Source organism: Peromyscus maniculatus, chromosome 8 (assembly GCF_049852395.1).
Source record: "Peromyscus maniculatus bairdii isolate BWxNUB_F1_BW_parent chromosome 8, HU_Pman_BW_mat_3.1, whole genome shotgun sequence".
NCBI classification, from domain to species: Eukaryota; Metazoa; Chordata; class Mammalia; order Rodentia; family Cricetidae; genus Peromyscus; species Peromyscus maniculatus.
Window position 1 is genome coordinate 37101171 of NC_134859.1, and position 23790 is coordinate 37124960.

General features: G+C 49.2%; 1 protein-coding gene across 2 annotated transcripts in view; it reads left to right on the forward strand.

The window, feature by feature from the left end:
- Fstl4 (follistatin like 4) overlaps positions 1 to 23790 on the forward strand; it is a 423065-nt gene that overhangs the window by 264516 nt on the left and 134759 nt on the right. Inside the window, exon 1 of one of the 2 annotated variants that reach the window (XM_076578356.1) lies at positions 21240 to 21443. The exons of the other annotated variant lie outside the window; for it this stretch is intronic. The gene's annotated coding sequence lies outside the window, so the exon portion shown is untranslated. Of the gene's footprint in view, positions 1 to 21239; positions 21444 to 23790 lie in introns of those variants that run through there. 2 annotated transcript variants of the gene reach the window in all.

The window sequence follows — 23790 nt, forward strand, 5'->3', positions numbered from 1 at the left end:
GGTTTAAAGTGATAGGTTTAAAGAGCTGACAGCGACAGGAAACAGGAGAGAAGGAATTAGAAGACGAGAATTTTAAATCCCAGACATTAAACGTGAGATAAAATAGAAAAAGGCGAGTAAAAACTGAATGACTGTTGGGATTGAGTATTAAAAAGGGGGGCCAGGTTAAAAAGCATGGGAATTAGTGATGCTAAAATAAAAGTAGGAGATAACGGCTTTAAACTGTAAAGCTGCTAGACCTACGAGAAAGCTGCTGAGAAAAAAGAAAGGCGCGGAGGCAGGGGAATACCTGTACAGAACGACTGCCCCTTACACACCTTCCTTGTGTCTTTTGCGCCCTTTCTGGAAGGGCAGTATTTTCAGATTTTAGCTGTCCTATTATGCTTGAAGATCAGACACCTCAGCCCTTGACCTATTGGCAAAACCCTGAATGCATGGTCAGTAAACTCCATAGAATAATCTAGAAGCTGTTCAGTGCCATGGGGTGTTAGGTTAACTACAACTAGTTAGCTAGTACACAAATGGACAAATGGAGCCCCTTCCTTAACATCTTTTGGGGAGCCATGACTGGAAACACAGCCAGATCTCCAAGCATGAGTTCTGAACTCTTTCGCGATATAGTATCCTTTTTTTTTTTTTTTTTTTTTTTTTAGAACAAATGCAATGCCCCCTCCATGGCCCTGAAGTGATAGCACAGACTTCCATGGATCGTTTCCAAATAGGGTCTGTTCATTGATACTTTTGTGAGGAACACAAAGAAAGCAGTCAGTAGCGTAAGAGACTGCTGCTGTCCGACACATAGGTCCTGATGCAAACCCACAGGAGAATTCCTAATGACGGAGCTCAGTGCCTCTATGGATGCAGCTTCTGCAAGCATAGACGATAACAGGTGCACTGAACTGGCAGCTCATGGGCCACCTGCTGTGTTACCATGGGCAACACGATAATGGTAAGCAACTTTTGATAAAGTTCTGAACAAAGCAACACATATTCTTCCCTTGGTTTCATAAACCAGGGAAATTCTGAGGATATTTAGCCATTCTGAAAGGACTGTGTGTTCATGTCTAAGTAGAGGAGGTTCCGGCTTCAGTGGCTGTTGATGTTTTCACACAGCTTTCAAACAATGGGCTCATAAGACAATTTGCTGATGTGAAGGCGTGGCCTATGTCATTCAGAAAGTCCAGCACGCCTGGTTTTGCCATCTCAATATTAATAGCAGTCAGTCCTTGTGGCTACTGAAAACATTCTGGAACTTTGTAGAAAACCTGCCGTGAGTTCTTGCCCACTGTTTTAGAAGGAGGTGCTTAACTGGCAGCTCTGTGAATTTCCTTGTGGCTACCAGATCGCAATTGCCTCAACTCAGTTTTGCAGAAAGGTGTTCAAATGAATACCTATAAAAACCAAGAGCAGAGAACCCTGAAGGAGGCACCTGTGAGTCCTGGCCAAGAAGTCCCTGTTAGTCACTGCAGGGAGCCCTGTCGATTCTTGGGCAGAGACAAGAAAGGAACATGGAGAAGGTGAAGACAGCTGCTGGAAAACGGGAATGTGAGCCAGGCAGAGACGGACAGCCTGCCGGGAGCCTGCCAGCTACCTTCCTACATGAGCCACACACAAGAGAAACAGCCTGATGTGCCATGAGGGGGGCAGATAGCCATCAGGAATTCCTTCACTGGGCTGGGAAGATGGCTCCATTGGAAATGTGCTTGTCTCACAAGGATGAGGACCTGAGTGCAATCTCCAGAGCCCAGACTTAAAAAAAAAAAAAAAAGCCAGGCATAATGGTGTATGCTCTCCATCATAGCACTGGGGAACAGAGGCAGGCCGATCCCTGGGACTAGCTGCCACTTGAGCCTAATTGTGGAGACCCAGGTCAGTGAGAGACCCTGTCTTAAAAAACATAGACAATCAAACCCAGCTGAGCTTGTCCCCTGGCCCCTACATATACACACACAGACACAAGCACACATTTATTTCATCAACCTCAAAACTCAAAACCCTAAAATGACACACACAGGTAAGAGGCTTCCACTCCCAGGCTAGATTTCATCCCATTACAAAAACAGTTCTAGGAAAATTCTAGGGGAAAAAAATGCCAATGCCATGGAGTAGGAATATCCCACCTCCTCAGCAAGTTTCTTGGTGCCATCAGAGGTCAGGAGTCAGGATTCAGACTCGTTCTCCAGATGCAAGGACTCAGGGAAAGTTAATTCAGTGTTCTTATGCTCAGTCAGTTAACTTCTTTCTAAATTGGTTTCTTAGTCAGAGGAGAACTTTGAGGTGTATAAACGCCAAGGGAAGAAAAAGGTCTATACTCAATTGTGTTATTGTTATTGAACAGTTTTATTCTCAATGATTTAATTCCCCCAAGTTTTGCCTTAGGAAAAAAGAAATCATCACAGTGCAAGATAAGAGGGCAATTAAACTCGTGTGCCAGGGAGCATCCATTGCAGCGATAATTGGAAGAATTGACAGAGAAGAGGGGGGTGCCGTCTCAGGAGAGATGGAGGCTGCCTCCTTTACTCTGGAACCTTATTTAGGAGTTTTGGAGGGTGATGCATTGCTGCTCTTAACTACCTGAAATTAAAGTGGATATCAAAGACATCATCTCCTCCCTGATCTTATTTTTCTTTTTTCCTTGGGCATGATTAGATGATGTAAAGATAATTCTGCTTTTTAAGTGCACCATCTCTTGTTTCCCTGCAACTGTAATCACATCACTTGGATCTTTGCCTCGGGAATTGTATTGCCTTGCCTCCGTTCCCCCTCCAGGCAAGCAAACTTAGTCAACTCCAAGGCAGTTCACAAATCATGAGAGCCGGGTTATTACAGAAATACACACATATGGATTATTGACCGAAAAGCAAACCCGAGAGACACTAATCGCAATATTTATGCTTTTTAACTTGAGATTTGAAGCAAGAATATTTTCAGATACAGATTCTGTGAAATGATCATTGGGATCATAACACATTTTCTGTGTTAAGGTCGGAGCCTGAAGTTAACTTTGAATTAAGGTTCCTTCTAATTCACTGTTAAAGAAGGCTTTAGATGGTGCTGAGGGTGAGGCATTAGTCTCCTTTGATAGTTATATGTACACACAAACATATAAAAAAATTAAATATATGTGTGTGCAGACAAAACACCATGACCAAGACAACTTATAGAAGAAAGACTTTACTGGGGTCTTACAGCTTCAGAGGGTGAGTCTGTGACCATCATGGTGGGTACACAGCACAAGCAGGCAGGCAGGCGTGATGTTAGAGCAGTAGCTGAGATCTTGCATCTTGAGACAACACTACAAGGCCGAGAGAAAAGGAGCTGACTGGGAGTGGCTTGGACTTTTGAAACCTCAAAGCCCACCCCCAGTGACACACCTCCTCCAACAAGGCCACACCTCCTGATTCTACACAAAGTGTTCCATCAACTGAAGGTCAAGAATTCAAACACATGAGCCTATGGGGGCATTCTCATTCAAACCACCATATTCTATTCCCAGGCCCCATCAGTTCCTGGCCAATGCGTTTAGTCCAACTTCAAAAGTCCCTATAGTCTTTCTCAGTCTCAACACAATTTAGAACTCCAAGTCTCGTCTGCGATCAAGGCAATCTCTTAACTGTGAACCCCTGTAAAAATCAAAAAGTAAATTACATGCTTCCAACTTACAGTGGCACAGGATACACATCACCATTCCAAGAGGAAGGAAAGGAAGCATAGTGAGGAAATACCAAAGCAAGACCCAAACCAGCAAGGCAAACTCTAAACCCTATAACTCCACATCTCATGTCACAGGGCTTAGATGGCTCTGTCCCTCGGTCTCTACTGACAACACACTTCTCTCTTGGGCTGTCTGTGGGCATAAATGGACATGCCAGCAAGAGTGAAGAAAAGCAGCCAAAAAAAGAGTCTCCTTCTCTTACGTCCCTTTGTCTAGGTTGCCATCAGAAGGTGCCACCCACACTTAAGAGTGGGCCTTCCTCTTCAAACCATCTAGCTGAGGAAATCCCTCAGAGGAGGGCCCAGAAGCTTGCATTTTAGTTGATTACAGATCTGGTGAAGTTGACAACCAAGACTTTCCATTCCAGCATCCTAGGCTGTGCAGGCCCTGGGAGCACCTTTGCAATGAGGAGGCCCTGAAAGTGTGGGGAAAAGGTAGCACTTGTGGCTGTATTATTTGGGAAGGCAGAGTTCAAAAAAGAATCATTTCAGCTTAGAACAGTATGAGAACTCCAAGCCTTCACTGAACTCAGAGCCGTCTAAACAACATTGTGCAAAATGGACAATCATGGCTAAAGACTTCTGACGCCCTTCCCCTGACTCCCAGACAACCCGTGCCTCTGGCTTGCTGCTGCCTGTCAGGGTCCCAGTCACTGGTGATGGGAATATCACATCAGTGCATGGCACTGAGGGACCTCACTCTGAATTAGAGGGATGGGGATGAAGGGGGAGAGCATTTGGAGTCCGAAAGAAACAGACAATCAACAGAGAAATCTTAACATGATGAGGCATCGAGGATGTAACTGAGGGAAACAAAATTAAAACTCCGCAAGCCACTGCTCTTGCCCTGGCCTAAGGTTATGATACTGATGTCAAACATTCTCTCTTTCCTCTCTCATTTGCCAGAGAGGTCACATGGCCATTCTGGCTAGCCATTTACAGGTCCCTGCCCATGGGTTCCTATGTGTCCCATCCCTGTACTCATGCTTCAAGGACCTGGTAGACTCTGAGCCTGGTCCTGCTGTGCCACACTGACCTGAAGTTTGAAAGGAGATGACAGCCCTGGATGGACTTGGGCAGGAGGCAGGCATGCAAAGCAGCCACACCTCCAACCATGGTGCCCACCCCCAATCCTTCTCTGTGAATGTCTCATCTTGAGACACCCCTGCAGCTGCTGCTTATTCATCAGCAGGATTCCCCATCTGTCTTTTTGGTACCTGGCCCCACCTGAGGACATAGGTTGCAGGGGTGTTCAACCTGACCCCCTCTGATTAGGCGTCTCTCTGTAGGAAGTGGCTGGGCTCCTGGGACTGGCCCTGCCACCAAAGCTCTCCATGACACATTTCTTCCTCTCCAGATGCTTCCTTCCAGAGGTGCTCATGGACTCCACCTACTAATCTAAGCTCAGTGGGTCATGGGATATGCCCCAAACTCTCACTTCTCTGTGTCAGCAATGGTGAAGGGACATGGCACAGCACTGCCACCAGCAGCCTTGAGGAGGTCCCTTCCTGCTTAGGGACCCCCATCCAGGCAGAGCAGGTTCCTAGACTATGATGCAAAAAAGAACTTATTTCAGGGTGAGGCAAGCGAAGCAAAGTTAGTGAGTTTATCAAAGCAGGGAGCAGGCACGTCTGAGGTTACAGCATGGGGGAGCGAGAAGGACTGAGAAAATTACACTAGGCATACAAGACGCAGAATGGGCCTTTAAAAAACTGGTAATTTAATCACTAAGTCTCTCCCTTCCTTTTCCTCCCTCCAAAGCCTTTCATATACCCCTCCCTGATGGCGTTCAAACTCATGGCTTCTTTTCTCTCTAATTGGTGTTACATGCATACATGTATATGTGTATACATATATATTCCTGAATAGAACTTGTTGAGTCCATATAATGTTACTTGTGTGTATGTTTTCAGGAATGACTATTTGCTACTGGACATCCAATTGCGTGCTCGTCCCCTGGGGAAGATCATCTCTCCTGTCTCTAGCCTTCCTCAGTTGCCTATACTTCTCTACATAGGGTTGAGGCCTTGAGGGCTCTTCCCGGTCTAGTTTGGCATGATCATTTTATCACGTAAACAGAAAACAAGCTAGAAGAGTGCCCTATTCCTACCTTATTAGAATGACACTCAGTTTGAACACAGAAACTACACATTGGCTTGGCACTGCTCAAATCCATCTCAGGAGCTCAGCGTGCCATGCAACCAAAGACTACTACAGACCATAGGACTTCCCAGAGCCAGTCAGCAGCAAGAAGAGCCTCCCAGGGCAGGATGGGAGTCCCCAGCCTGCAGGCAGTGACAGGTCCTGTCCCGTATCTCTCTCTCTCTCTCTCTCTCTCTCTCTCTCTCTCTCTCTCTCTCTCTCTCTCTCTCTCACACACACACACACACACACACACACACACACACACACACACACACACACACACATGCATATGCACAGACACTGACAAGCATCCTTGAGGGTCTGCCTACCCTGTGGAGGGAAGCAGCTCTCTGTAACCAAGACTCGATAGGGAGGATATGGAGTCAGCCTGAGAACAGCATGAGTTACAAGGTCAGCAGGCAAGACTGGTGCTCACACTCTTGGTTCTCCCAACGTCTAAGATGTGGCCTCTGACTCCCTGCCTGCACCCATCTCCTTGCCACTCCCTGGAGACTCCATGGGAGGGACCAAGCCAACCCCTGGGCACAAGGGGCTTGCATAGTCAAGCTGGGGAGGAGAGAAGCCAGCATCCAGCAGGAACCAGCTGGGCGAGGAAGCCAGGAGATTGCTGGGGACAGAAGGCCAGATTCCCGGGCTTGTGCCACCTGGAATCTCCAGTGTGTCCCCTCTATCTCGGGACCTCTGTGCACCTTCATCTCTGCAGTCTGAGCTGGGAAACTGTCAAGTCTGCCCATCATGTCCACCCATTTTTGAAAACATTCACAAGACCCTTTTAGCAGCATCTGGCCACGTCCCACTCAGCAGCAAGTGCCCTTACCCACTGAGCCGCCTCTCACGTGGGGCTTAGTGATGCCCTCCAAAGAGAAGGGGCCAGCCACAGGACCCCTTCCAGAGAGTCTCTCTGCCCACCTCCTCCCTCCCACCAAGTTACTCTATCTTCCCTGGGAGGGAAGTCCCTGTGTTCCTCCCATCTCCCCAGCTTGTACTCTGAAGTTTATAGGCTGCATAGTTCCATTTCTTGCTATAAAAAGCCAAGGTTTTAGAGCTTTAGAAATAAATTATTTTTTCAAAAAGGCTGTCTTCTGCAAATTGAAAGCCTTGGTTTTCAGAAAATTGTCTCTGCTCTGAGTTTCAAGAGCCAAGAATTGGACACCTTGATGCTCTGTGTCCACCTCCACCCACAGTCTCACCCTAGCTGGAACACTCAGCCTCTTGCCTCATCTTAGTGATGAAAGAACTAAGGAGGAAGGAATAATTTGCTTAAAAAGAAAAACAAAAAACAACTGGTTACCCTTTTTGAAACAGTCTCACTCACCTAACTATGGCTTTGAACAAGATGGGGCAGTGGATTCCTGTCTTCTGAGTGATGTGTGTTTCTCCCTGGGGCACTTCAGTAAGAATACCCCAGTCCTTTCAATGAGGACATGGCAAGCAAGGGTCTCTCCTCTGCAGCTGGAGGCCATTTGGGAAACCAAGGCTCAGTTTGCCTTCCATGCTGCTTGAACAGCATTAGGCCCAGGACGGATAGCCTTGGCTGAAATGGAAAGCTGGCCATTTCTATCCGCGGAGATGCAGAATGGGGGTTGTTATGGGCCTGATTTGTGAACTTGAATGAGAACTTTGTAGAAAGCCATTTGTAAAATTCATGGCCGTCTCTAGCCGCTGCTAATGCATTCCATCTTCCACCTTCTCAGACCAGGCGATTCACATTCCACGTATTTAAAAATTAGAGTGAATGAATGAGGGAGGGAGCATGGGAAAGGCAGGAGGTTGGGTGCGGTGATGAGGGGGCCCCTGAGAGGAAAAGGCATGAGTGCCACACTGATGCCTCAGCCTCCACACTTGTCTCCCATAGCACCACAGCACCGGCGTCTAATCTGGCCTGCTTACTTCTAGGGAGTCCATTTCCATTTACACGAATGTACATAGGATGTACATGTGTGCATATTTGTGGGTATACATGTGTGTGTGCTTGAGTGTGGGGACCCAAGATTGATGTCAGGAACCATCTGAATCTCCCTTTCACCTCATTCAATGAGTCAGGGTCTCTCAATCAAATGCAGAGCTCACCGATATGGCTAGCTCTTCCTAGCCAGGTTACTCTGGAGACCCTGGCCTCTGCCTGGAGGCTGGAATTACAGATGGGCCGCCACATCAATGAACAGAGTGTTAAGTCAGTACTTTTAGTAACCGGGTATAATGAGGTAAAGTTGATATTGTAGGTAACAGTCAGAAGTAACAGAAGCATCAGAGACTGGGTGGCTTCCAATTGGCAATAAGACGTAATTTTGAACTTGGCTTCTCTTGGGCTGCTTTGTCTATTGTGTTTGTATGCACACACCTGTGCCGTGGCACATGCGTACAAGTCGGGGGAGCAGGCACCTTTACCCACAGAGCCATCTCACCCATCCAGTTTCATTTTCTTTTATGGTATGCATGGTTCTTGCCTTTTAAACTTTCCCAGAAATGGTGATACATTAAACATCAGAAGATGTCTCAAAGGCTATCTCAGACTGGTAAGAATTCGCCACGTTTTCCACTCTGCCTTTTGCTATATTTATTTATTTTGCTGTTCTCTAAAGAGTGCATTGTGGAATTGCTCAATATATTTTTCTCAGCTGAAAATGCCAATGTATTTATGTAATGAAAATGCCAATATGTATGTATATATTTAAAATTAGCATAGAAATGATTGAGGCAGTTCAGGATTGATCAATAATCATATTTGATTTGGGTTTTCTTATTTTGCCTCCCTCGGTCATCCTAGGCTTTGATATTTATTACCACCCACTGAGATTCTGGCCTTAACTAAATAGAAGTTGCTTGGGGAAATTCACAGTCCAGGGATTGAATTGAAGCGGCTGCTGGATACAGAATTAGCTCCGGCAGAGTAAACGGAAACTCAGTAAGCCAGCACTGGGCCTTTGATAAAAATGTCTCTCCCTGCCTGGAACACAGTAGAGCCAGCAGCAGTACCACACCACAGCCCCAGTGCAGAATTTCACATTTCAAGAATAGGGTCAGAGTCCTCTCTCAAATGGACAAAGGGGTTTTTACCAAATACTGTATTTTTATATATTTTTAATTATGTAAGTGTGTGTGTGTGTGTGTGTGTGTGTGTGTGTGTGTGTGTGTGTGTGTGTGAATAGATGCCATGCATACCTACATATGGAGGTCAGAGGTCCATATCGGGTGTCTTCCTCAACTGCTCTCCATTTTTTTGGAGGGGGGCAGGGTCTTTCTCCGATCCTGGGGCCCACTAGCCTGCCTGGGCAGCAAGCCCCAGGGTTCCTCTTATCTCTATGTGCCACCACGCCCAGCTTTTCACATGGGTGCCAGGGGTTGGACTCAGGTCTTGTGCTTGTGAACTATCTTCTCACTACTCCCAAATGCTGTATTTGTAACACGTGTGGTGCTGTGGTTTGGATGGGATTTGTCCCCTAGAAGGTCATGAGCTTGGTCACCAGTATGGCAGAATTGGAAGGCAGGGGGTCCTTTAAGAAGAGGAACTTAATACCGGGTAATTAGGTCATGGGTCCTAGCCATCTGACCAGAATTAATGTGGTTGTCTTAAGCCCTCAGTTAGATTCCTCAGGAGAAAGTCTCTGTGAGAAGAGTTAGCCTGACAGCTGACTCTCTGGCCCCTTGTTTCATCTTGCCATCTCTTGTGACATACTCCCACCATTGTGACACCACCCACTCGGAGGCCCTCGCCAGCAGTCAAACATATGGAGTTGCCCAATCTTGGACTTTCAGCCTCCAAAACTGTACCCGGCCTCGGCTATGTTGTTATAGCAACAGAAAATAGCTTAAGGCATGTGGGTTTAGAAGACTAGAGACGCTCATAATCCAGAAGAATGAGGGGTACTTTGAGTTGTATGTGCTATTTGGAGATTGATGAAGAGTTCCTGGGGAGGGAGCAGTGACCTAGGGCCCGCCTTCCAGGAGTCCAGACACAAGCTGTCAGGTCTCTGCATGCAGGCTGAGCATCGGACCCCATGAGGTAGGCCTGCCTTCTGTTAGCCCAGCCGGCAGCCCCAAGAGGCATTGCAGAGCAAGGGTCCAGAGAGGTTCTGTTTTTCCACAGTTGCTAAGGAAACCTGCACCCTGCTTTACTGCTTGCTAATTGAAATGAAATGGATTTCTCCAGGACAGGTGACCTGAGCCCTTAGCAAAATGCATAACAATCCAACACAGGACAAGAGACATCTCGCCGGTGACGGGCCAGCAGGGGTAGCCCACTCAGTCTGTCCCTTCTCAGAAGAAAGGAAAGTTCTAGGCCTTCAGGTTTTCTAAGGCTAAGGGGAATGAGGATCCATGAGCACCTAGAAACCAGAGTCCTCTGGTGGGTGTTGGAAAAGCAAATGGACATCTCCAATCATAATGCACACAGGGAACGTAAAGGGGAGTGACCACAGAAGACCAAGAAACAGAGGAGGCAGGGATAGGGACATGGCTCAGTCAGTCAGTAAAGCGCTTGCCTTGCAAGTCCAAGAACCGCCGGGCGGTGGTGGCGCACGCCTTTAATCCCAGCACTCGAGAGGCAGAGGCAGGCGGATCTTTGTGAGTTCGAGGCCAGTCTGGTCTACAGAGTGAGTTCCAGGAAAGGCACAAAGCTACACAGAGAAACTCTGTCTCAAAAAACAAAAAACAAAAAACAAAAACAAAACAAAACAAAAAAAAAAAGCTACACAAAGAAACCCTGTCTCACAAGTACAAGAACCAAAGTTCATCCCCAGAACCCATGTGTTGCAGGGATGGGGGGGGGGGCTGTACTTGTACATCCAGTGCCTGGGGACTTGGAGACGGGAGGATCCTTAGGGGCTGGCCAGCCACCATTTCCTGATTTCCTGTGTGGTAAGTTCCAAGCTAGTAAGTGGCCCTGTCTTAAAAAACCAAAGTAGGCAGCTCCTGAGGCACATGAACATGAGAATACACACACACACACACACACACACACACACACACACACACACACACACGATATAAAGGTAGTCTTGTCTGCCTGAGGTCATTATGTTTTCTTTTGTCCAAATTTCTTAGAATCTCCAGGAAAAGGAGAACTTTTAAGACTGCAATTTAGTTCTCTGTATTGAACTGTTTGCCACAGGCCTGGGGGCTCTTCCTAACGTCACACCTAATGAACTGCAATATAAGATATAGGATGACGGTGAGACTCCTCTGCCTGGCTGCCTGGGCTCCGGGCCTTCTTTTCTCTCCCATTCTATCTGCAGAGGGAGAACATCTCATCACTCACAAATTACCTACTTCCAGTGTAGAGATGGCTTTTTTTTTTCTTTGAAAATGTGTCACCATCCCCAGGGGGCATTTCTCACTCAGCAGGAGCTGAAATCAGCCAGGTGTCTGTCCATCTGTAGGAGCCTGGTCAGACAGAGGTCAAGGAAGTTAGAGGTCTGCGGGATCCGGGACACAATGTCAGCTTGCCTGGGTCCCAAGGCTCCAGAATTAACCAGTCAAAATTGCCATCTTTTCTACAGAGCACACTGCCCTGCCTACTCAGGCTGAACTTGTCTTCTCGGCAAGACTGACATTTCTGGAGTGTGTGTGTGTGTGTGTGTGTGTGTGTGTGTGTGTGTGTGTGTGTGTTACAAGGCACGGGTGTGTGCATGTGTGTATGCATGTGCATTTTACGAGGCACAGAGGCCCCTGCTCACCACAGTTCACCTGTAGCATCCTTGGCCTGCTACCCTCAGCAGGCCCCATTGCCTTGCAAGCATGGAGACACTCGGGCTCCGTATTTAGGGTTACAAACAGTGCTTGCCTCCTCACCGGGTGAGCACAACACGAAGATCCTGCGTGTGCACAGATACACAGGATTTCTGCTCCTCCTGCGTTGGTGGAGGCAGCCCTGATCTGTCCATTTTGATTCCAAACTGGCTTTATTCTCACCCCTCTCCCACCCAGCCCTGCCGCCATCTGGACTCCACCCTTTACCTCCTGATCTACAGTCCTCCCCTCCCGAGACCCTTGTGGACTCTCTTGACCCGAGCTTGCCACTCCCTGAACGAGGTACCACAGATTCTCAGCCCCAGAGCTCTCTTCCCTGCCCACTGTCTGACCCGTTGCCTCTGAACTCTTGGGGACTCCTGTGCAGCCCCCTCTGTGTGAACACTGTCCATCTTCCAGAACCATCAGTGAAGCACCTCAGTTTTCAGGGAGGTTCCAGGGAAGACAGGGATACCTGGCAGCACAGCCGGACCAGGCATTGGGCCTGGCGGTACCCGCGACACAGGTAATAGGAGTGAACTGGGCTTGTGGTCCCGACAGGGTCAGGGTTCGACAGCAGGACTCTAGGGGCGGCTCCGTCAGCATCGCAAAGACTCAGGGATTTTTTTCTTGCTTTATGGATACACTAAGGTTCAGAGAGACTAAGTAACTAACCGGAAATCACACAGCTTGTGAGTGGTAGATCCATATGGGCCTCTAAGTATGGATGGGACCTGGTCAAGCCAGACACAGAGCCCTGGAGGTTGGGGGTGGGGCGGGTGAGGAAAGGGATAGGAGCTGAAATTAGCGCAAAAGTGTTGATAGCCAAGTGTGTTCCCTTTCCACACAAGCGTGAGAGAGTAAAGGGCCCCTTTCCCACCTGTGGTATCTCCACGGCCGTCCCCACTGCCCTCCCCTCCCCCTTACCCTCGCACTCTCAAGGGGGACTTGAGAAGGACTTCCAGATTACAAAAAGGGCAGTGCTTGAGGGGGCTGTAGGGGGCACGTGTCTGTACAGCTGTGCCGCGGCTCCTGAGTGCTGGCTCAGCCATCCAGCAGGAAGCCAGCTCCCAGCTAAGGACCGTGACCTTAGCCTTGGGCTAGACCTGAGAAAGTACATGCAGGCATGTTCAAGTCTCTGTACAGATTTTTTCTTTCCCACTTACTACTAGTTAGGAGAGAGGTGTTGGCTGAAGACACTATGTGCATGCGGTGCACTGCCCCCCCTGGGGTGGGTGACAAAAGGTTGGGGGGCTGCTAGTCCTGTGCTGTGGGGCAGTGAGGGACCTTGGAGGCCTCTGGTACCACACACCTGGGTTGGACGGTGGTTCTGAAGCCTGGCTGGCTACACCTCCATCCTTGGCAAGAGCGGTGGAGACAGGAGCCAGACGCTAGAAAGAGCTAGACACAGAACCAGATAACCCTAGCTTCTCACTATCTTGCAGGCTCCCTCCTGTCTTGGGGCACACAGTACATAGCTGTGGAGTTATCTGAGTGAGTTATTTTATTCCTTTTCTTTATGTCCTGAGCAAAGCCACATCATCATTTTATTAATGTATTTGCAATTACTGGATAATGATTTCTGGTCGCGTGTGGTCTGTGATATGGGGACGCTTAATCAAATATCCACACGATGAGTCTTTAAGTTCTCTGGGGCCAGAAGCTTTTCCCATCAATTAGGCTTCAAAGAAATGGGTTTTAGGCCCATCTACAACTGCATTTTTATGCGTCTTTCATGACTCCCTGGCCTCCCCCTGGTGTCTTTAGAGATACCAGGAAATGGGATGTGGGGCAGAGGCATTTATTAGTGGGTGTGCAGAGAATGGGTTTATAATGTGGCTACAGAGTATTAAAGTGACTGCTTTGCAGTGGACTGACTTATGTTCCCTTGATAGTCACTCTGTGGTGTTCTCTATACACAGTGCCACCAGGAAGAGAGACATTTGTTGGCCCAGTGAACTCCCTGGAATCAAGCCCTAGGGGATGCCTCCTCTGGCAAGAGACTAGACTTCCAGAGCTTTCCACAGCCCCACACTTTCCCCTACACTACACAGAGTTGGGAATCTGACTTTAATAAAATGCAGGGTGCTTCTTCATTGTCTAGAATCCTCCTGGGTCACTGACCCCCCACAACCTGGGCACAGGAGAGGAGAGGGGGTGGTGGCCTGGGCTTCTAGTGAGCAGGCTAGTTCTGTTCTGCTATGCCTTGGCCTGTACATGAATGCTTGGGAGACTCTAGACTCTCATGGTGAAACTGGCTAATATCCATTCTGCAATTTCAAACTGGCTCCTAAATTATTTGGGGGGTTACCTCTTCAGAGGGGGGATGTTACAGTAGCATTGGAGAGCCATTAAGGGAAAGATTTTTCCTTCTGGTGTAGAGAGTGCAAGCTACATCTGCTATTGGGTGGAGGCTGTTCCAAGGCACCCAAAACAAGAGTTAATCCTGTCACTCACCTGACCCTGGACTGCCCCTCCAGAAAGTGGGTATAAGCCATGCCAAAGAGGTGAGAGGATTAATTATTCCTTTGATGAGACAATGTCTTCCCAGAATCTCCATGTTCTGCACACTCTACAGAGCCACCATGAGGTTTTGTTAGGTCCACCCACACCTCTGAATCCTGATTCAGACAGGTAGAACTTGACCTTCATCTTCTCCTGTCTCTTTCTTTTGGACGCTGGCCAGAATCTACGTGTGCTTTTCCTAGTTCCTTGGGCTCCCCCCGGTTTTCTCTAAAGATCCCCAAACCCCCTGACCTTTTGCCATACAGCTGTTTGTGTCCAGCACATGGCTGACCGCCAACCTGTGCCGACCTAACCAGCATGGCTCGCGCTCTCTCGCTCTCTCTCTCTCTCTCTCTCTCTCTCTCTCTCTCTCTCTCTCTCTCTCTCTCTCCTTCTCTATAATCCTCTTGCAGGCAGCTACCTGCCCTGGGGATTTGCTTTTAAAGTCTAAGAAAATTGCCCTCAAGCTCCAAACTATAAGCACACAAGGGAGAGGATAAGATGGAGGATTCTGAGTCTCCAGGCTCATCAGCAGTGCACAGCTCAGACCCTGGGTGTTCAAGGCTTGTGTCAGCCTGAACAGGAACTGTTTATGTTTGGGTACGCGAGTGACTATCCTGTGGCTTTCTAGGGGTGACAGGGCATATCTGCCTCAGTGGAAGCAGCTATGAACGAAGTTGTCTGTCTGTACATCTGTTCATTCTTTCATCGGCCTGTCATGTGCCAGGACCCCTGTTGGCTCTCACTCCATGACAGAAGAGCTGTGGTCAACAAGTAGAGGGAGGAGAGACAATGGGCGGGAATGAGAGAAAATGGCCCACAGGGAGGAAAACTATCAGGAGGTGTGGCCTTGTTGAAGTAGGTGTGGCCTTGTTGGAAGAACTATGTCTCACTGTCTCTTCCTGCTATTTGTGGAACCAGATGTAGAACTCTCAGCTCCCTCTCCAGCACCATATCTGCCTGCTTACCACCATACTTCCCACCATGAACATAAGGGACCGAACCTCTTCAACTGTAAGCAGCCCCAATTAAATGTTTTCCTTTATAAGAGTTGCTGTGGTCATAGTGTCTCTTCACAGCAATAAAAACCCTAAGACACTTGCCAACTCCATGAATGCAGACCTGTGCCCACAAGCTACAGGTGTCCATGGCTCCCTTCCCCGCAGAAGCAGAGGAATGCTAACGGGTAGCTCAAATCACCCATCCTGTCAGTGGCCATGTGTCTTGAACACATATTCTATGTTGTCTCTCCACGTGACCCCCATCATGTCCCACGGATCTGAGAAGTCTGAGAAGGCACAGAAACAGCTGTGCCCTGGAGTATGTACAGTGTGGCTAAACCCATTGGCATTTCTCTCCACCCAGCATTGGGCCCCAGAGACACTCATGGGAGAACAGTGCTGGATATGGAGTCAGAAAATGCTGGAGCGGATAAAGAGCACAGCTAGCTTGAGGGAAGGGCAAGGCACAGAGGGTCAGGACTGCAGGAGTCCTGGGACAATGTGTCATTGGGCTGGCAAGGTAGGCAAGTAAGTGCTCAAGAGAAAGGAATGGATGTGGGCCCTTCATGACACGTCTAGGCATGACTTCTTTAATCAGTCTTCTAGCCCTGCCTTGCCTGGTTTAAAAAAAAAAAATCCATGATGCCATCCCCTCCCTGCACTCAACAGAGAAAAAGGTACCTATTGAGAAAGTGGGGCAGGGCAGGGGGCAGGGCGGGGAGTAGGGGGACCTTAAGGCTGATTGAGGATAGTCAGGTTTATTTTATGGGACCTTAATATGAGGCAGGACTGCTATTCAGTTCAGAACACTTTAGTGTTCAACTTGAAATCTCTAGTTAAATCTAGAAGCCCAGACAGTAATTCACATGCTTATGAATTCTCAGCACAGGGTAAGCTTCCAGGTCACGGATGCCTGTCAAGCCAAATGTTCAGCATGGTTATAAATTATCTCCTGGGGTGGAGTGCACTTTCCTCTACTCCCTCTGTATAAGCAAGCCAAAAGGGGAGTGCCTGGGGTTAATTGGTCTGTCAGCACAGGTGCCAGACATCTCTTGTGGGCACAGTAGGTATAACAGCTCCAGACGGTCTCAGAGGGTCCTGTGAGTGATTCGTGAGGCCCCATCTGCTGGTGGGCATTGCCCTGCACAGCGAAAGAAACATAGTAACACTGGTTAGTGAACTATGCTATCTGCACCTTGACTATTCCAGAAAGCAGGAGCGGGCCAGGGAAGACACTCTAGAAGTAAAGGAGATACAATCTGTCCAAGAAAGTCCAGTCAGGCCTCAGCCACAGAGGCCCTTTCAGATGGAGGAGCTGGCTAAGCAAAGCCAAGAGGAAGTCAGGCTGGGACAGGCTGAGCCCAACTTAGAGCCAAGTCAGGCATGACAGTGAAGACCCATGTTAGTTCCTTCTAGACAGGAAGCCTTGAATATCTATTTCTGTGTCTTCTGAACCAAAAGCCAGGGCCATAGTGTTGAGACTCATTTCAATCCTTGGTGGCCTAGGGGCAGAGAAAATCATCCTAGCTCTTAGGCCTAATCTCTGGTGCTCTCTCAGGAGTAAAGGTGAGAGTGAGGCTAGGATGTGAGTGAGGCTGTCCAGTGGGATCCCCTGACTCCTGGGCTCTAGTACTCTTCCTCCTTCGGTACCCAGCAACCCCCCTACCCCCCAACCCCACTTTCCCATGCAGCCTCCTCCCCAGAGTCTCAGGTCTGGAAGCTTCAACAAATGACTATTCCAGGGAAGATGGGCAACCCAGTTTCTACCAGAAGGAATGCTGAGCCCTGGACGGTTTGTTGACCAAAGGCAGCGAGTTGGAGGCCCGTAAGCCAAAGCCATGGTATTTCCATGTCTTTGACCAACTGTGGGAACCCTGGCCTCTACCCTCCCATGTCCCCAAGCTTGGGATTGGCTGAGGGATGCAATTAGCATCTTTCAGTTGTTGAGAAACAATGGGGGGCTTTTTTTATTTTCATGTGTGCATGTGTTAGGTATGTTTTTGCAAGTGTGTGGACACATGTGCCTGTGCGTACATGCTTGTCGAGGCCCACGATGGACATCAGGAATCATCCTCAATTACTCATCCACCTTATTCATTGAGGCAAGGTCTCTCAATCAAACCCAGAGCTCACTGATAAGGTTACTCTTCCTAGCCAGCTTGCTCCTGGGATCCCCTACCTCTGCCATCCAAGGTTGGAATGACAGGCAGACTGCCATATCCAGCTAGCATTTATATGGGTTTCCGGAGATCTGAACTCTGGTCCTCACACTTCCATAACAAGTGCTCTAACTACTGAGCAATCTCCCCAGCTCCCAGGCTGCCTGCTAACTAAAACAATTAGGAAAATCCAGCACGTACAGAAAAGCGTCATAAACGTACAGCTCCTGAGCTTTGCCCATAGAACACATCCGTGCAACCAGCACCCGGGCTGGGACAGTCTTGCCGGCACCCTGCAGTGCCCTCCTGCAGAGCACATTCAAGGCTCCACCCAAGTACAGCTCCTGTTGGGCAGGCTTTGGGAGGAAGGGGGAGGAAAGCACTCGTCAAAAAGAGGGCTGACCAACAATGTTTATTAGAGATTGTGGTGGTTAGCATGGATTTTCAACCTGACAGGACCTTGCATGGCTTGGAGGCTAGCCTCTGGGCACACCTGTGAGGGATTATCCAGCTTTGGTTCTTAGCCTCTGGGCATGTCCATGCAGAATAATAGATCAGGCTAATTGAAGGAAGAAGACTCACCCTGAATGTAAGTAGCACCATCCCAGGGACCGGGGTCTAAGACTTAATAAAAAGGAGTAAGAGACCTGAGCCCCAGCATCTGTGGCTCCCTCCCCTTCCTGGCTGAAGACAATGTGGCCAGCTGTCTCCAGCTCCTGCCCCTAAGCATTCCCTCCATGCTGGGCTCTGCTCTCGAACTGTGAGCCAAAGTAAGTCCTTCCTTCCTTCCTTCAGCTGCTTCTGTTGGTCGGTGTACTTTATCCCAGGAACAAGAGGAGTGGTCCCCAGGGAGGAGTGGACCCCAGGAAGAGACGTAGGGAAGAAGAAGGAGGGAGAATGGTCCAGCAAGGAGAAGGTGCTGCGGACAACTGGCCCTGTGGTGCAGGGCTGTGCTTGACGCCATGTGAGCAGCCACGCGGGAATTTACCAATCTCAGCTGCAGCACCCCCTTAGAAGTTGGACCATTTCTAGACCCTGCACCCAGAGGAAGAGGAAAATTTGAATTGAAAAGATATAGCAGAGTGAAAAACAGAGATGTCCCCTACTCTCTGCCTTAGGCAGTGCCTAGGGATTCCATGAAACCTGGCTTTCCAATGCCCAGAGGTCAGGCATAGTGCGCTGGGGTCTCTTGACTTAAGCTGGAGTACCTATGTCTACCTGTCCTCTGGTAGCCCTCTCTGAAGGCCCTGGAAAGCGTTCTGCAACATGGATATTTCTAGATTTTCATTCCCATCACACTCAGAACCCATCACCTGTCCTAGGAGGCCCTGCCCACTGGTCAGTGTCTGCTTCATATGGAAATACCCTCAGTGAGTGTGGCTCTGCCCTGGGAATTAGCTACAGGTGACTTCTCTCAATTAAAGCTTGGCAACTCCATCATTGTGGACTCTGGTTTCCTGGGCTCTGGATAAGGCTAAATCCAGACTCCTGAATCTGTTAGCCAAGGATCTGACAAGAAATAGCAGCATGTTCCAGTGTGTTCCTGATAATAAGACTTGCCGGTAAGAAGCCTCGCGCATGCTCGGGATTCTTACAGCTTCCTTGGGCTGTAGAGTCTCCTTCTCTCTCACACCTCAGCATCCCATCCCATCTTTATTCTCATATCTGGAGGTGTTGTTGCAAGAGCTGGGTGGCTGAAATTAGAAGAGAAGGAAGGTGTCACTGGAGAAGAAAATGCCCCCAAGAGTGTGCCACAACAAATGCCAGACAATGTTGCTTTCTGTCACCGGGGCCTTGGCCCTTAGGCTGGGCCTCTGTCTTCTTCTGGGTCTCTTTCTTAATAGATAAATAAGGAGCCAGCTACATTATCCCAAAACCTTTACCTGCTCTGTGGTCTGTGGCCTGGAAGCCGTGGTGAGCTGGCTAAGAGGCAAGCGGGGTGGGGTGGGGGGGGCGAGTGTGGCTAAGCCGCTGGCAGAGGGCCATGGTCTCTGGAAGGCAAACCCAAATCCACAGTTTTGTGTATGAGAAACAGAGAGGGGGGGATGCCTCCCCCCCCCCACCATCCTCTCTGCACTGACCCTTGAGCTGTGGGTTGTTCCCCTTGCAGGAGAAATGAAAGTGCCACCCCTTCCTCCTGAAAGGCCCACCAAAGGGACGTTATTCTCCTTAGAGCACTGTTAATGAGGAAGACAAAACTCAAGGTCGGAAAGTGATTGGCTTTTCAGGGATGGCTCCTGCTTTCGTTAGGGGCCATTAGCATTATCAGATGGGATTTCTGAGAAATCCCTGACATGCAAGTGTATACACTCACACACACACACACACACACACACACACACACACACACACACACACACACACAGAAAGAGAGAGAGAGAGAGAGAGAGAGAGAGAGAGAGAGAGAGAGTTTCTGCATCTAAACTTTGTGAGATATTTTTGTCTAACTACACTCTCAAAGTCTGATCCCAAAGAATGTAGACACACCTGTCGGCACTGAGGCAACATGTATGTGTCCATGGTACACTATATACACATGGCATGGCACAGGCAGGCAGGGTACTTGTTTAGGCTCAGGCACGAAGAGCCTCTGGCTGCATGCTGCTGGTCCCAGGTCTCCAGGTCCTGGCACGATTCCAGATGTGTTCCTACTTCTCCTCTGGGAACCCAGGCACAGTCCTCTGGTTTCCATCGTCTCCTTGGGCCCTGAACCCTTTCAAAGCATGTGAATCCATTTCCATGCTGGTCTAAGGCAGCTAGGAGGCCGTTCTGGGGCTTGGAGAACTTATGAATATGGAAGGCAGAGAGGGCCAAAGGGATTTCTTGGTGTGGGAATGTAGTAAGAGCCGGCCTACCCTCAGACTCCCACCCCGCTGCGGTGTCCGTGGTGTTTCAGAGAGCACACCACAAACACCATGCAGCCGGGCTGAGATGTGACTGGAATAACTCAGTGGGTCGGGGAGAATGGCTTTGTGGGAACTCAGAGGAGAGCATCCAGGGTCCTTTCCCATCCACCCTGCCTACCTCCCTCATAGACCACTTGCTGCACATTTCCAGCTGAAGCTGGTCCCTGACCTGCTTTGAGGCTTCGGGTTGAAAACCCTGAATGTGCCACCTGGGTCTGACATCCACAGAGATAAGGTGTTCTACAGCTCCTCCATAAGCTGCTGAGTTCTGGAAGTTTCCAGTATGAACAGTGCCCAGTGGGCAGACTGTAGGAGGGAAGCCTTTTCCCTTCATGCTATGGCCCCAGTACTTCACGGATATCCAAGCTCTGCCTATAACATCGCTGATCTGGCTCAGAGTTCCCGAGCAGCTTTGTTTGGTTTTGACCTGGGATTTACTACCAATCTCCTAACACGGGGAAGTAAAGAGCAAGCTTGAAACCCCAGGAAATCTCCAAATCCTGTCAAGTCTAAACCTGTTCAGCCTGCTCTCTGAAATGCCGTTTTCCGGGAGCCCAGGTTAGGGCAAGACTGGCCTCTGCAGACCATCAGGAGGCAGTTTCCCCAGCTCCATGGAGCTCCTACAAGCAAAATGCCCGGAGCGTTAGTGTTTTGAGAGTAGCTTCTCCCTGGCATCAATACATGCCCCTCACACCAAAGAGAGGAGACTCTGCCGGCAGCCTTTAAAATCTAGTGGCTTTTTTGGCTCAACTGAGAGGCTGACAATTACTGTGTGTAAGCAAGAAGCCCTGAGATAATCCCTCAGACAGTGCCAAGCAGTGAGACACCATCCGGCACTCTGGTCTGCTCCATCTTCTCACATGGCCAACCTTTTACTTCCATGACTAGGGTATTCAAAAACTCAAATGAGATTCCTGGCCGGCCAGCAAAGACTCGTTGAGCAGGATGAAGCCGCCATGACCCTGGCCATTACATGCCGTGAAGCCTGCCCCCACACCATTGTGACAACAGAAACCCGACCCCCAAGTGTGCACTGTCTCCCGAGGACTCTCCATAAGAACACTGCACACACTCCTGATGCGCCCCTCAACTTGCATGAGAATTAAGGGCTCCTGCTCTGCCTGGCTGCTGAAGCCCAGCCTTACCCTTGAGCCTGGTAACTCTTGTCTCAGCCACTGCAGGAGGGAGGGACAGCCCCGGACTCTGCGGTTTCTGGGCTGTACACTGTCAGTCACTCTGGACGATACTCAAAGACCACGGCAGCTGTAAGTGCCGAGAAAGAGCATTTTCGATATGGTTGACGACACCTGGGGAGCCAAGATAATCCCACCCCAACAGCAGGACTCTTCCCCTGGGTAGATGTCCAGCAGGGGGGTGGGGGGAGTGTCTCATGGGGGTCAGTCTTGCGAGGAATTCTCTCACCTCATTCATTCCCTCCCACTTCCCCATCCAGCTGTACTCTGGCCCCACTCTTCCGCTGCTTCCAAGTGTGGATGAGGTAGGAGTGGCCCGAAGCTGGGCTTCTGAACAAACCACGGAGACAACCCCCTCCCTGAGTCTATGAAGAGCTAGTGCCCACATCCCAAAAGGAAACGGTGATTTCCTAGGGTAGATGGATGGCGGGGGTGGGGTTGAACTAACACAACAGTAAAAAGTCAAGTTCTTAATGCCAAGAGGGCTTTAGCGTTGATACAAATTCCCAAATATTATTCTTTCACTCTGGGGCCACCTGATGGATGTTCCAGTCAGCCATAAAAAGTGTAAGTGATCCCTCTCCCAGGAATCTAGCCAATTTTGCTTTCTTTAATAGGAATAAAAGTGAGGGTTGTAAATGTCAAGTAGCAGATTGTGTGGCAACATCAACTGAACCCCGCATTCATGAGCAAATGTACCACTTACCTAACAAAGGTCCAGGTAGGTTTTGTTCATTTAAATCACCAGGTTCTCGGGTGAAACTTGAAACATTTTGTCCATATGAGGTGTTGGTGTGGGTTTGACTAGTCCCAGCCCAATGAATTTGGGGATTCAAGTGTGAGATCTGCTCATGCACGTGTGGGCACACCAGTGCGTGTGGACGTACGCGTATGTGTTATGCACCGAAGGCCATGCAAGCCCTAAATATGCAGATTCTGTTTGTGGTCCCCAAACAGACTTTGTGCCTTCAACCTAGAAAGTTCACCATCAGCTGAGATGAGAAATGCAGACACCCCAGGGAAAGACCAGGTGGAAACTGGCCAGAGACAGCTTGCCAGCCTGATGACAGTCCCACTGAATTCTGGGAAGATGAGCGGCTGCATCCTGGAGGTCCCTGTGACATCTAAGAAGGTGCTACCGTAATTCAGCTCTCCTTAGCGACCACTGGCTGGCAGGATGCCTGCCTGCCAAACACCTGGCCCGAGATATGGCCTGGCCAAATGCCAGCAGGTGACCTTTGAAAGAACCAGCCCTTTCAGCTACAAATCTAGCCATGCCTGTGACAGCCGGCAGATCCCCAATACAAGATGAACCCCATCCTGTGGCCATGCTCCCCTGTCCCTTCACCTAGGTGGAGGGTCTAGCACATGCCGGATGTATGGAAGAGTGAGTGAGGGCCTGATGTTTAGTGTTCTCTCTCCTCCCCTCCCCCGCCCCCCCCCCCCCCCCCCCCGGCCCAACTTCCTCTCTAACCCCCTAGGGTAAGACAGCTACATTATGGTGTAGCCTGGGTTCCCTTTCTCACTGAATCCCTCTGGGTGTCCCTTCCAGGCTCTCTTGGGAGGCAGTCAGCCTGAGTCACTTCCACAGGTCACGGGACTGAGCACAGATTATGAAAGGAGGCTGGAGACTTAAGTGGCTTCAGGTCAGGCCACAGACAAGCATAGACACCTCTTGAGTAGAAGTCATAGTAACTGGTCACTTAGCAGTCCCAACACCCAGCTTTGGGTCAGGTGGCATGACTTCGGGAACACCAGTCTACATAGGTTTGGGGACTGTAAGGAGGCCCGTGTCTTGTGTGTTTCACTGTTCTCTGGAATTCTTAGGATTTTTGTGGCTCTGTCAATACCATCTGAGGAACTATATCATGTTAGTAAAAATGTATCCAAAAGATAAGCCCATTGGTTGTAGCATTTATTGTTAATTGAATTTTCCCAGAAATGGCAGCTGAAAGATTGTTAATGTTCATGAATTTATATCAAGTGAAACATCTGTTCCTCTTAAGCTAAATTCCAGCACAGTCGTCGTGCCTCGTGAATTAGATCTGGGAGCAAAACGCTTCTTGTTCTTTGCACAGCTTAGCAGTTTCAAAATAGACCTCAGAATGACACACGGCAACCGAGGCTGGGAGAACACAACCACTTGGGTGGGAATGTTGGCGCCAGACGCTTACATGAAGTTTCTGCTTTGGTGGGAAAGATCACAGAATTGTCAGGGCAAAATGTGGCAGTCAGGGGGTCTGGGAGGCAAAGACAGCTATTTTGGAGGGGAGAGGAGACGGCCTGTGAGCAAACTGAAGGGCAGACAGAAGGACGGACGGAGTTCCATGCTGTCTCTCAAGCCCTCTAGGGGTGTTGCCAGGTGTGGTTCTAAGACTCTAAGCTCTAGTTACAGCCTGGAAGGAGCCCCGTCACCTTG